Here is a 12,608-nt window from a genome sequence, read left to right on the forward strand (position 1 = left end):
GGAAAGTTACACTCATAGCCATGCATATCCACCTGTACCCCACACAAATCCCACTGCCAAGAATTCATCAGCCAAGGCGAATGGTCTTTCTTTCTTTCGCTCCAAGTAGTGTTTGAATCTAGGGTTGGTCAATACTAAAAAAATTCGGTAAAATTCGGATTTGGGTATTTTGGGGCATAAAATGATTTGTATGCCCGAATCCGAATCATAGCCGATTCGGATATACCCGAAAATTCGGTAACCAAAAAAATTCGAAGGTCCTGGCTATTTATTATTTTTTTTAAATTTTGGTGTTTTACACGTTTGGCCTCGGGCAGATGGTGCAATTTTAAAAGTTAGCAGCACTAAAAATTTCAGGATATCATCTGTTTGAGACTGTTCCTGATGATTTCCTCCCGCTCTATTTGCCCAGTTTGGTTCAGGGGGGGCATGCTATTGACCACTCAAAGGGTGCCCCATCCCCCATTGTTTCCAGCAATGGAAGTTAATATGAGATGGTGGGGGCCATGACTTCAGCTGAAGGTCCATAAATGCTGGACCTCTCTGAACTCAAACTTCCACCTCAGAATCCTTGGGGAGTATCATAGGGACAGTACATTTATGTGACTTTACCCTCGAAATTTTGGTGACGAGAAGCTCTAAAACTGCACCCCTCACAGTCACCCAAAGAAATTTCCCTAGATTCTGGCAGGCTCTGTAGTGGCTTTCGGCTGGCTCCATTGCAGCCAATAGGAAATTTCTGTGGGAGGGGAAGTTGGTGGAGTGCACATTTCTCATGGTAAACCTATTAAAACTTTTCAGTGTCTTCTAGGAGAGTCATTGAAGCACTATCCAGGTTTGGTGACCAAGCTGTGCTTCAAGGGGTTCAGTGTTATGGGTAGGGTCCATCTCCCCACTGCCCCCATAAAGCAAAAGTTCCTCAAACCTGATGGTGGTGTCAAATCCAAAGCACTTCTTCTGAAGATAATACTCCTGAACATTTTGTTAATTTGTACAGCTTTGATAAAATGCACCTCTGCTTACAGCACCCTCTGCACTCAGAAATTCCCCATTGACAGCAATACCACAGCCAAGCTCACTGCAGAACAAAAGAGATCTTGGGCAAACTTCTGGGGTGCCTGCAGGGACGCATTTTTGAGATGTACATTTCTGAAGGCGATCACAAAACTTTCAGGGGTATCTTCAGAGAAAGTCTCTGGATTACACCATTCAGGTTTGGGGAATTTTGCTTCAGGGTTTTAATTCCCATGGACCCAAAAGCGTAGGGCCCATCTCCCACTTCCTCTGAAGTTAAAGTTCTCTAAACCTGATGGTGTCATCCAGATGACTCCTGAAGATACTCCCTCTGAAAGCTCTTTGTGGGTTTACTAAGGAAAATGTGCACTCCACAGCCTCCTTAGAAATCTCCCTATTGATGTCGCAGCCAAGTCACTGCAGAACAAAGAACTTGGTATTACAAAATTCTCTGGGGGGGGGTGCCTGCAGAGTGCATTTGTAGATGTATCGGTACCAATATTTCAGTGTATCATCAGGAGACTGTCCTGATGATTGTTCTCTGTTTCAGTGCAGTTTATTCAGGGGCCCAAAGCCATGGATCCTCAAAGAAAGGGCAGCCCCTTATTTCCTTAGTTCCCATTGAAAGAATTGGGGGATAGGGACACCACTTTTGGGGGTTCATAACTTTGGCCCCCCTAAACCAAAATGCACCAAAATTGGAGGGTATCATCAGGTGCTGATATGTTTAAAAATGCCTCCCCTGCAGGCCAAAATGTGAAAAAAACACCAAAAAATAAAAAACGCGAATTCGGAGTTGGTAACTGGAATCCCATGGATTCGGGATCTGTTAGGGACTCGGACGAAAGCCTTAGATTCGCCCTGCTGCGTCGAATCAACTGTCCTCAACGTACAGATTCGGTAAAAATTCGGATTTGGACTGTCCGAATCTCCAACCCTATTTGAATCTCTTGATGCATGTCAGCTGATTCTGAACATGCAACTTATACGGAATTCAACAGTGATGGTAGTGATGAATTTTGACCTGCCTTTCCATAGGGTATTCGATTGTAAATGACTTTAAGGTATAGTGTTAGGAGTTCTGGTGTGAGTAGATGTAAGGTGAAGAAAGATAGTTTGGGAGCAGAATGCCAAACAGACTTTAAAACAGTGATCTTCAGGTGAGTCATGAGTTTCTACAAAACTGCCATTCTTTTCCTGTTTTTTCCAGCTGCCAGAGACCAAGGGCACCATGCCTCCTGCTTCTCTTTGCATGCACAATGAGAGGGACAGCAATATGCCAAGGTGCAGTCGCCTAGTGGTGGAGGAGATTCTTCTGTGGTTCTGGTCCTTGACTTGATGTTCAGTATGGTTCATCCCCTGGTACTCTGCTTATGCATCCCATTCCTGGTCCTCTCCTGGTCTGCTGCCCACAACCTAGGCTTGACACAGGAAAAGTCATAACTCTGGTTCTCCCTATTTCTGGAAATATGACTTTGATGTCACAATGACTTCTTATTCCTTTTTGAAGTTCAGTGAGTCTCAGATCTAGAAAGGTTGAAGACTGATGCTTCGAGGCATTCTCATCACATTGAAAGAGGCTCTCACCACTCAGACATCAGTAATTTTGTCACTGAAAGGGATGCTTTCAAATCAGCAGAGCTACCCATGGATCTTGCCACTACAGGATTAACCTGATAAGTGTCTAAAGCATTGCTTATCCCAATCACATTGTTGGCTTGCTTGCTTTGGAGGAGGGATTTTGTTCTATGTAAGCAGTGGTTCCTGTTGACTTGTCACTGTCATTTAGGAGTGTGCATTCAGATATGCTGAACCAAAACCAACTGAAGCAGTGGTGGGATTCAGCAGGTTCACACCCCTTCGGCAGAACCGGTTGTTAAAATGGTGCTTGTAAACAACCAGTTGTTAAACTATTTGAATTCCACCACTGAACTGAAGCCAAAAAAGTCTTATTCAAAAAAGCTCCAAAAATTTCAGCTGTTTTTTGGCTGCTGTCAAAGGGCTCCTTAAAGCTCTTAAAATTTTAAAGAGCTGCTGAACATGCCATCATCTGATTTGAGACGGATTGGGCAGCTTTTTAAAATTTAAAGATCATTCAAATCTATGGAGAATGGGGTGGGGGCGGGGTGTGTGTGAAAGGTCCAATCTTTGCAAAACTTGGGAGTTTGTATAATGAGGGTCACTAGCAGCTATGCTGCAAATTTAGTGTCTTTATCTTTAAAAAACCAGCTCCTCGGAGCCCTGCAACAATTCCCCATAGAGTATAATTGGAGCTGAATTTTTTTCCCACCCCTCTCCATATTATTGCCTATGGTGAGAAATCTTTTCTTGGTGAGATTCTCCAATCTGACGCAGGTTTACTGGAGCCTTTGGGGAATCTTTGCAAGACTCTAGGGCTCCCTGGTGCTGCACCTTCTTGTCATAAGCATAAAGGTTTTGCTTACAAAGTCTGGCATATAGACAAGCAGAACTGCAGGGAAATGGGAAATGGTTCAATCAGAAAAACTCACGGGTGCAACTGGAACAGGGGAGAAGCAACACTAAAATAAGGATTATTTCAGTGGAACCAGTAGGGATGAGAAATTTGAAAGCATCTCTAGACAATTAAATCAAAGTAACAAGAGGGGGATTCTTATGTATTTATATAAGTCCACCTTTTCACATATAAAGAAAGTGGGACAATGGAAATCTATTTTTTATACAAAGGAGCACATAAATAAAGGCTAAAGTCAGAATTAACTCTGCCTCTCCCATGTCTTTCCTTGAAATGCTCTAATGCTTTCAACATTTTCACCCAGCACAGCTCACTTCATCTATCAACGATGGCCTGGGAGAAAAAACTGAAAGCAATGAAGCACACTGAAGGAAGGGCAGACTACGGATGTATCCAGAATGCTGTGCTACTGCGAGTGAAGCCACTCATTAAATGGAGAAAAATAATGTGATAGTTGTTGCTGTTGATCATTTCCTTCCATGTGAATGCATACTGGGGCCTTGCCTGTGGGAAAAAGCACTGCTAAATATTTGCAGGAAATAGGTGAAGTGTAGTGAGGACCCACCATCATTTGTGAGGTGAGGCTCTCTTAATTAAAAAACTCCATGAATAACCTACTTTGCTTTGAGGACTGCTGTGACATAGTGGATGGAGGCTAGGACTTGAGGAGACTGCGTGTGAATCTGCACTGCCATGGAAGTTCCCCTGCTGACCTTAGACCTGCCACAATCTCTCAGCCTAACCTACCTCATAAGGCTGTTGTTATGAGGATCAAGTGGAGGAGAGGGGAATGATGGAAAAACCACTTCAGGTTCCTAATCAGGGAAGAAAAAAAGATATAAATAAATAAAAATAACAGGGGTGTTGTGTGGTTTTCGGGCTGTATGGCCATGTTCTAGTAGCATTTTTTCCTGACGTTTCACCTGCATCTGTGGCTGGCATATTCAGAGGATCATAATAAATAAAAATAACACTTTGCAGCCCACGCTAGTTAGAGAAAATAATCAAAATATTTATTTATGTCTTTTCTCCCCAAAGAGACCCAAAGCAGTTCATACCAATAAAATATTGTCTGAATACAATATAGAAACCATCAGATACCACCTGTATTTGCTGGTGGTCCAAAACCTAGTAGGACCTCATGTCCAAGGTTGCAGGACATAAGAAACAGCTCAAGGGCGAGGGACCATTTGGCTCATACCCAAGGACTTGCAACTCTCACCATGTCCAGTCTTTATCCCTGCAGGTAGGAAATAGGAAAAGCAAGCAAAAGCATGTCAGTATCATTTCTCAAATCTGCCTGCCCTGCTCCCAAAACATTATGGTCTCAAACTCAAGACACCCTTTGCAAGCCCACTGCTTCTCCCCATTTACTTATTCAAACAACACTTCTCCTTGCTTGAACATCAGGGAAAATACAGGAATAAATTAATTGATTTGTACATCAGACATGACATCTGGGAGTCATCCTGTCACACTGTGAGCATTCATGAAAGACAAAAAAACTCTATCAGCCACAAAGGATAACCAAGATCAGAATAAAATATACAATAACATCCCCTAACGCCACTTTAATGAATTGCTCCGAAGCACAGTTCTTTGTTGTGGAAGAGGCAAGCATACCAGTCAGAAGCATATGTCACTGTGTGACTCAACGACATTGGGTGGTATTGGCAAATAAGCGTGGCACATGGCTTTGTGCACCACTCAACACCACTCATCTGGATTGTCAAACCTGAGCCACTGGTTTTGGTCCCACAGCAGACTAAGATCAACACCTTTGATTCCATCTGCCCTGTCCGGTATTATGTATCCCTTCTTATTCTGTTGCTACTGCATGTTGCTATTCTTTTGGTGTCATTATCATCTTGAAAACAGTACAATCGCCAAGATAAAAGATAAAAGACACCTGAATCTTAGGGAATTGGAGCAGAGGGAGAAGGTTGTGAAGGTATAGGGTAAATCCCCAGGTAGCAGAGTTGCACAGCACACTGGAACACAGTAGGAACTCAGACGCACACAGCAGCTCAACTTCACAGAAGCGGTCCAACTTTTATTAGTTCACAAAATGTTGTTCTCACAAAGTGCCAGGCAGTGCGAAGACAAGTGTCTCATAAAGCTATGTACAGTTCAGACTTATATATGGTTTACTGTCCAATTACAGACAGTTCTGTACAAATTAAGCCCAGAATGAGGCTATGTCATGTGATTTTGATGATCAGACACCAATATGACAGTGCTCTGACAAAGGTGGCATGTTTTGCTTCATCTTTTCAGATCTCAGGAACAGCAGGGTCAGCCCAGTTTAGTACTTGGATGGGAGACCTCCAAAGAAGAATAAGGAAGGGCAAACCACTCTACCTTCACTTACCTTGAAAGCTCCTTGCTAAGGGCACCATGAGTAGACTCAAACTTAACAAAACTTTACATATGCACACACATTTTGGGCAGATGCAACTTTTCTCACTGCTGTGTGAGAAGCAGCATCTGGCCCCAGTTCCCTCTTGAGTGGATTTTTTTCTGTTGCTATTCCTGTTTGATTTTACCTCACAGACAAAAAGCTAACACACTGATTAAAAGGGTAAAAGGTAACTGTTTATGAGGAACTACATTTAGGATTGGAAAGAGAGGAAGCATGTTGCTATCTTGCTAGCTAGGAAGAGTCTCCACAACTAAACTTCAAAGAAGCAGGATATTAGACCGGAGAGTGTCAGTCTAAGGACAGGCAAGAGGTAACACAAAAGCACTAACCTTACAGTCCTATCTAGCTAACCTTACAGCACTAACCTTACAGTCCTATCTAGCTGATGACTTGCCTGTCCCTGCTGGGTCTTCTTTTCAGTTCCTTTGCACTTTAGATATTGCCACATCCAACAATTCCTTGGTCATCTATTGTTTTTCTCAGGAGCTTCTAGACAGGCACTGTAAGGAACAGGATGCTGGACTAGATGAATGTTTGCGCTAATCTAGCTCCCATTTATTTCATTTTGGATGGAATTTATATCATTTTTTGCAGAGTTTGGATGTTGAGTGAAATTGTGAAATGTATTAGCTAGAAAGGATGGGAATAAATATTTCAAGCAAATAAATATTGATTGTTTTGAATTAGTAAGAATATTTTTTAAAATGCATCAACCTAAGTAAGAAAGATAATCTTTCAATAACAATTCTCTTCCCACCTCATTATAAAACTTATCTCCCTATTTCCAAGAACTACAAAAACCATTTACATGTGTCTAGCTGTATAAACACAAGTCATTTGTCTTCACTATTGCTCCTTACAACAACTACAGTGCTAGGAACATGATGCATATTTTAGGAGAAAGGTGGAAATACTTAAAGGCATAAAGGCATGCAAAAGGGACAAATTCACTAGAAAGGCAAGAGGCTCGAGAGCTGTGCAAATACTTTTATATTCCATTCACATGAACTGGGAGCCTGCCAACCATGCATATCTGGGACATGATTCACCAGCTCCACAAAGTCAGCATCTCATGAGAATTGGGCAAGATATATTTTCTATGCATGTACAGTTTCCATTCGTTTGAACTAGTCTCATGATTTTTCCAGGGTTCTGGTTAGCACGAATGTAATGGGAAGCTGGAAAATTAACATGCCCTATTCATGCAAGATGATGGCCATGCAAATCAGGTCCAGGTGTATTGTGGGGACCTGCATGGTCCTGATATGAACATCTGGCAGGTTTTTGGTTCCCATGAACAGGAAGGAATGTATGCAGCAGGCTTCAGAGTTCAGTGGCTGAATAGGTATATCAGCAACCAATTGTTTAGTCAAAGCTTTCTGGAAATGAGCTTTAGATTTTTTTTTCAAGGTTTTGTAAAATGTTAATCCTTTTATAAACAACCCACTCAGTAGATGCCAAATGGACCTTTTCTGCCATTCACAGGAGGCTAGGCTTTCCAGAGTAGTAGAGGCCTAAATGTGCATTAAAGTTATGGGACAGAACTAACAGTGGCACATAGCACCAAAAGATCTCTCCAATGTGGGCAGATATAGATGGGGGTTGATCTCCAGGTTTCTAATTTTTTTTACTGCTTGTGGCCCCCATTTAGACTTTTCTTACTACCTACTGCATGCTTCAATGGTTTACCTGAAATAGCCTGTCCTGAGTTAGAAGTCATTACAATAGTTGTTCTGTAGCTTTAAGATAAATAGAAAAAACAGAATTGTCCTAAAATATGTCAGCATGCCGGCAACTGAAGAGTGTGAAATTTAAATAGTGCTTCAGTATTCCTGTACTGACATGAACAAACAATACAGACAAAATGTTTCCAGTCAGACATTTAAATCTCAGAGCTCCTGGGAGGGAAATGTACCATGAAGAAGACAATTCTAGCAACGCACTTAACAACATTTGAATAAGCGTTCAGCATTGGAAAGGATATGGACATTGATTTACTAATTTATGGTGGCCCTATGAATTAATGATCTTTTATCATTAACATCCTTGCTCAGGTCTTGCAAACTTTTTCTTGTTAGTACCTAGCATTATTATTTTTTCTACTGAGTCTCGTCTTCTTATGAGGTGACCAAAATGCAATAACTTCAGTTTGGTCATTTTGGCTTCTAGGGAGAAGTCAGGCTTACTTTGATCCAGAATTCACTTATTTATCTTTTTGGCAGTCCATGGTGTCCATAAAACTCTCCTCCAACACCACATTTCAAATTTATTAATTTTCTTCCTGTCAGTTTTCTTCACTATCCAATTTTCACATCCATAGCAACAGGGAATACTATAGAATGGATTGTCTTGATATTGGTCTACAGCAATGCTTCTAGTTCCTTCCAAGTCTCAATTTCCTTACGATTTTTTGGTTGCAGTCTCTTTCTGATTGATGACTGAGCCATCATCAACAATTTTTGTTTCTTTATGGTCATCCTTAAAGTTGTATAATTCTTCATTACTTTTGTTTTCTTGATGTTCATGTGTAATTCTGGGTTTGGCACTTTTTCCTTTAACCTTCACCAGTAATCGTTTGAAGTCGTTCCTATTTTCTGCCAGTAATGTAGAGTCATGTCAACATCTCAAATTGTTCCTGTTCCTCCCACCAATTTTCATCTACTTTCCTCTAAATCTAATCCAACTTTCTTTATGATATGTTATTCATATCAATTTAACAGATAGGGACATAGTATACATCCTTGTCCAACCAACAAGGGTTGCTCCTGGTAATCACTTTATAGAGGATATGCTATCATTCTGCCATATCAGTGGCCTGCCCTGTTCCAGTGGTCTTTTTCCATGGTTTAATATCTAAGAGGTGTGTTGCACATTTTCCCACATTCTTTACTCACTAAGGAGCAACAGAACAATTTTGCAGTATAAAGCAAATGCCTTGCTAAGCATTTCTCTTTCTAAACTTCTAGTTGCCATGACAATGTGATTGAATCCTCTTATTAAGAAGGTAATGCCCTGTGATTCGATTTAAAACAACTCAACTTTTTAATTAGCTTTAGATTGTACTAGCCATGCAATATAAGCTACAGTGGCAACAGTTTATGGGTAAGTGTTGAATCAGAGCTGGAATAGTTCATCAGGCACTAAAGGGATATTATCAGCTTTGACAGTCTGCTAATGTGCAGCTCAGTAGGCTTGCAAATATGGAGAAGCAAGGAGTCCAATTTTAAGAGGTTACAGTGATTTGCCAGGATCCCATGCATTGCTAAATAATAATAATAGTGCTTTGCTTCACATAATAGCTTTTGCTGTCTCTGACACAGATCCCCAAAAGAATTCACAGGACGACCTCAGTAGCCTGCTTGCACCTCATCTTCCTTGTAAGTGTATAGTGTTCTTACTCAGAGAAGCAGCAAACTACCATAAGCTATCTTGAACATGATACATGTGACAATTAATATTACAGAAATGACTGAGCAGAAGCATGCAATGGCGCAAATGTTTTTAGACTCTTCCTCTTACCGCTAGTTGTAATGTTTAGGGGAAATTATCATTAACTCTGTTTAATGTAGATGTGAACAAAGGAGGTGTTTTAGTGGAGTCAGACTATTTCCAAATTTAAATGAGGGCATTATTTCTGACAATAGTCAATACCAAAGGTTCAGAGGAAATGCACAGCACAGGATATATCTTTACAATTTCTTCTAGTAACTTGTAGTGCAGTCCTAAATAGACATAAATCTTTCTAAGCCTATTGACTTTAATAGATTTTAAAGGGTGTAACTCTTTTTAGATTTGCACTGTAAGAAGAAAATAAAAGGACTACACGAGTCACTTTGATTTAAAAAAATAAGGCCAAGGTCAATGATGCTAGTACAGTAAAAATTACATCTCGTTATTCAGCCAAAAATTTGCTATGCATTCCACCAACAGGTTTCTTCAAGGGAATTTGTCAGTCTTTCAATGTTCCTTCAACAAGACTACAAGATCTTAAAGATTATACAAGGATACATATTTATGTGCCTAAGGTACAAGAGTTCAGCTAGTACTTTCATCAGTATTAATAAGTGTGTTTATGAAAGCCAGTGTGTGGTGCCAGATTATTTATTTATTTATTTATATTTTAGATTTCTAGGCCGCCTCTTCCCCGAAGGGCTCGAGGCGGCTCAACAACATGGCTGTCATCAACAGCAACTCAATAACATAATAACATAATAATAATAATTAAACATTAAAACTCCGGCAGCAAATTACATATAATTTGAACAATCCAAGGAATTCAACAGCTTAAAACAGTTCAAACAGGCGCTTCTAAGGCTAAAAAAGCAAGGAAAAAAAAAAAAGAAAGAGAAAGGAAGGGAGGAACAGGTGGGCCTAGATGGAATCACAGCAGGCTCCAAACCAAGATGACAAGATGGAAATGGAAATCGGCAGGATTCAGTGGGGGCAGAACCAGCGCCAGCCTCCCCCAAAGCCCGTGGAATAATTCTGTTCACAGGCTCCCCAAGTGAACTCGCTAAACTCCCGGCAGGGCCCGGACTGATGGAGGTAGGGCATTCCACTGGTGGCAGGCCAGAGTCAGAAGGCCCTGGGTCTGGTCGAGGCCAGCCGCATTGACGAGGGGCTAGGAGTCACCAGTAGTTCCGCCACTGCTGAACGCAGTGGCCTATGTGGGACATAAGGTGACGCGGGTCCCGTGATGAGGGCCCCATGCCGCTGTGAAGGCCTTGAAGGTTATTACCAGCACCTTGAAGACGGCATCCGAACTCCACTGGGAGCCAGTGCAGACGGGCGTAGGGCACAGGGTGATAAGGGATCTGAGTAATCACCACCTGTTAGAAGTCGCGGCTGCATTCTGACCAGCTTCAGCTTCCCGGATCAATCGCAAGGGTGCTGGCCCGTAAAGCGAAGCTAAGGTAATCTAACCTCGAGGTGACTGTCGTGATGGATCACAGTGGCCAGGTCGACCGAGATAGGGAGCCAACCGCCGCTCATGGAGGTGAAAAAACGCCACCTGTAACATGGGCCACCTGGCTCTCCATTGACAAGGCAGAGTCCAGGGCGAACCCCAGGCTACGAGCCAGGGATGTCGGGGCCAGAGCCACCCCTCCAGTATAGGGCGGCCGGAATTCCCTTGGTCTCTCTCCCCGCCCAGCCAGAGGACCTCCGCCTTTGCCGGATTGAGCTTTTAACCCACTCTGCCTCAACCAACCAGCAACCCACTCCAAACAATGCTGTAGAGCTGCAGGGCAGACGCTCTCCATCAACAGAATGAGCTGGGTGTCATCCGTGATATTATACAGACTCAGCCTAAAGCTCCGCACTGAAGGGCAAGTCGCATAGATGCCAGCAGAAGGCCCCTGAGTAGTCCCACACCGGCGGGCCTCTAAGCCTCAGCCTCTACTTACTCACACCCCACCCCTGTGTAAGTCTGGAGGTCCATTATGAGTGCCCTGACTGAGGCCGCCAGGCAGACCAAAGGCCGGACGACCACATCAAATACAAGCAACCATCCACTGGTCTAATGCATGCTAGCATTGTTCTGATGGCACCAGAGATTGCCTCCACCCCATGCCTGGGCACGAACTGTGACTCAGTGACACCTAGCACGATGTCGGTCCAGAAAGCTCCTATCGATTAGAGCCTCTGAAAATTAAACTGATACCTGACACCAGAAGGCTTCCCATCGAAATAAAGCAGAAAACCCATGGAAAGTACGCCCCTGCACCCCAATGGGACACATGCAGATGCCTCACACAGTTATTTCATATTTCTGCTCTGTCACACAAAGAGAACTCACTCCCCATCCCTTCATTCAGGTGGGAAATTTTCTGCCTAAACATAGCATGTTAAAAGGGAGGGTGTGGTGTGCATCCCTCAGTTTTCCAAGCACTGCCACAGCTACATACCTGATACAGAGAGTTGCAGTCTACAGTGGGTAGGAGGAAGAGCATGTGTGCCTGCACAGAGGTCCATTTGATGAATCACTGTTGCATAGGTAAGTGCAATGCTGCTCTTCATCTTCATGGAACTTCATGCAGTCTCTTCTGTGAAGACTGTCCAGTCACTGATCTGTGACAGTTAGCTTTCATCAGGTCCTGGAAATATTTCATTAGGGGTATGCTATGGGAGCCTTGTTCGAGGTTAACATGATGTCTATGCATCAGGCTCTTGAAAACTTGTTGGTAGTTAAGCTTCAGTCCTTTTGCCATGCACATGAAATGGTTGGAGAAAACGTGGAGCTCCTCTGCTGGAAGTGCAGAGAGAAATTCCTTCAGGGTGTCCTCTGGTGCCAGATTCGATTACAAGGGGTATTATGAGAATCACCCCTAGGATAATTATCTAGGTCATGTTGGAAGATCCACACCTGGTGCGTGTGTATCCCTTGAAAATTAGCAGAGTGGCACAGAGGCTTAACACAGGGAAGCTTACCTGGGTACAAACACGGTTGAGCTTGCTAGAGAGAGAAATTTCAGACACAAAAAAGAAAATCAGAGTCATTTGTAGTTTCTTATCTAATAAAAGGAGTATTTATTATGAACTCCATTCTGATAGAAAGGTGGGAGAAATAGGTCTCACTATCTAGTCTAATCTAGCTGGATGGAGGCGATGCTGACACATCCCTCTCCCTAGGCATGGTGAAAGTAGAGTAAATGGAGAGGTCCGAAGAAGGAAGCAAGG

The sequence above is a fragment of the Sphaerodactylus townsendi genome, linkage group LG05, assembly GCF_021028975.2.
Source record: "Sphaerodactylus townsendi isolate TG3544 linkage group LG05, MPM_Stown_v2.3, whole genome shotgun sequence".
Classification (NCBI taxonomy): domain Eukaryota; kingdom Metazoa; phylum Chordata; class Lepidosauria; order Squamata; family Sphaerodactylidae; genus Sphaerodactylus; species Sphaerodactylus townsendi.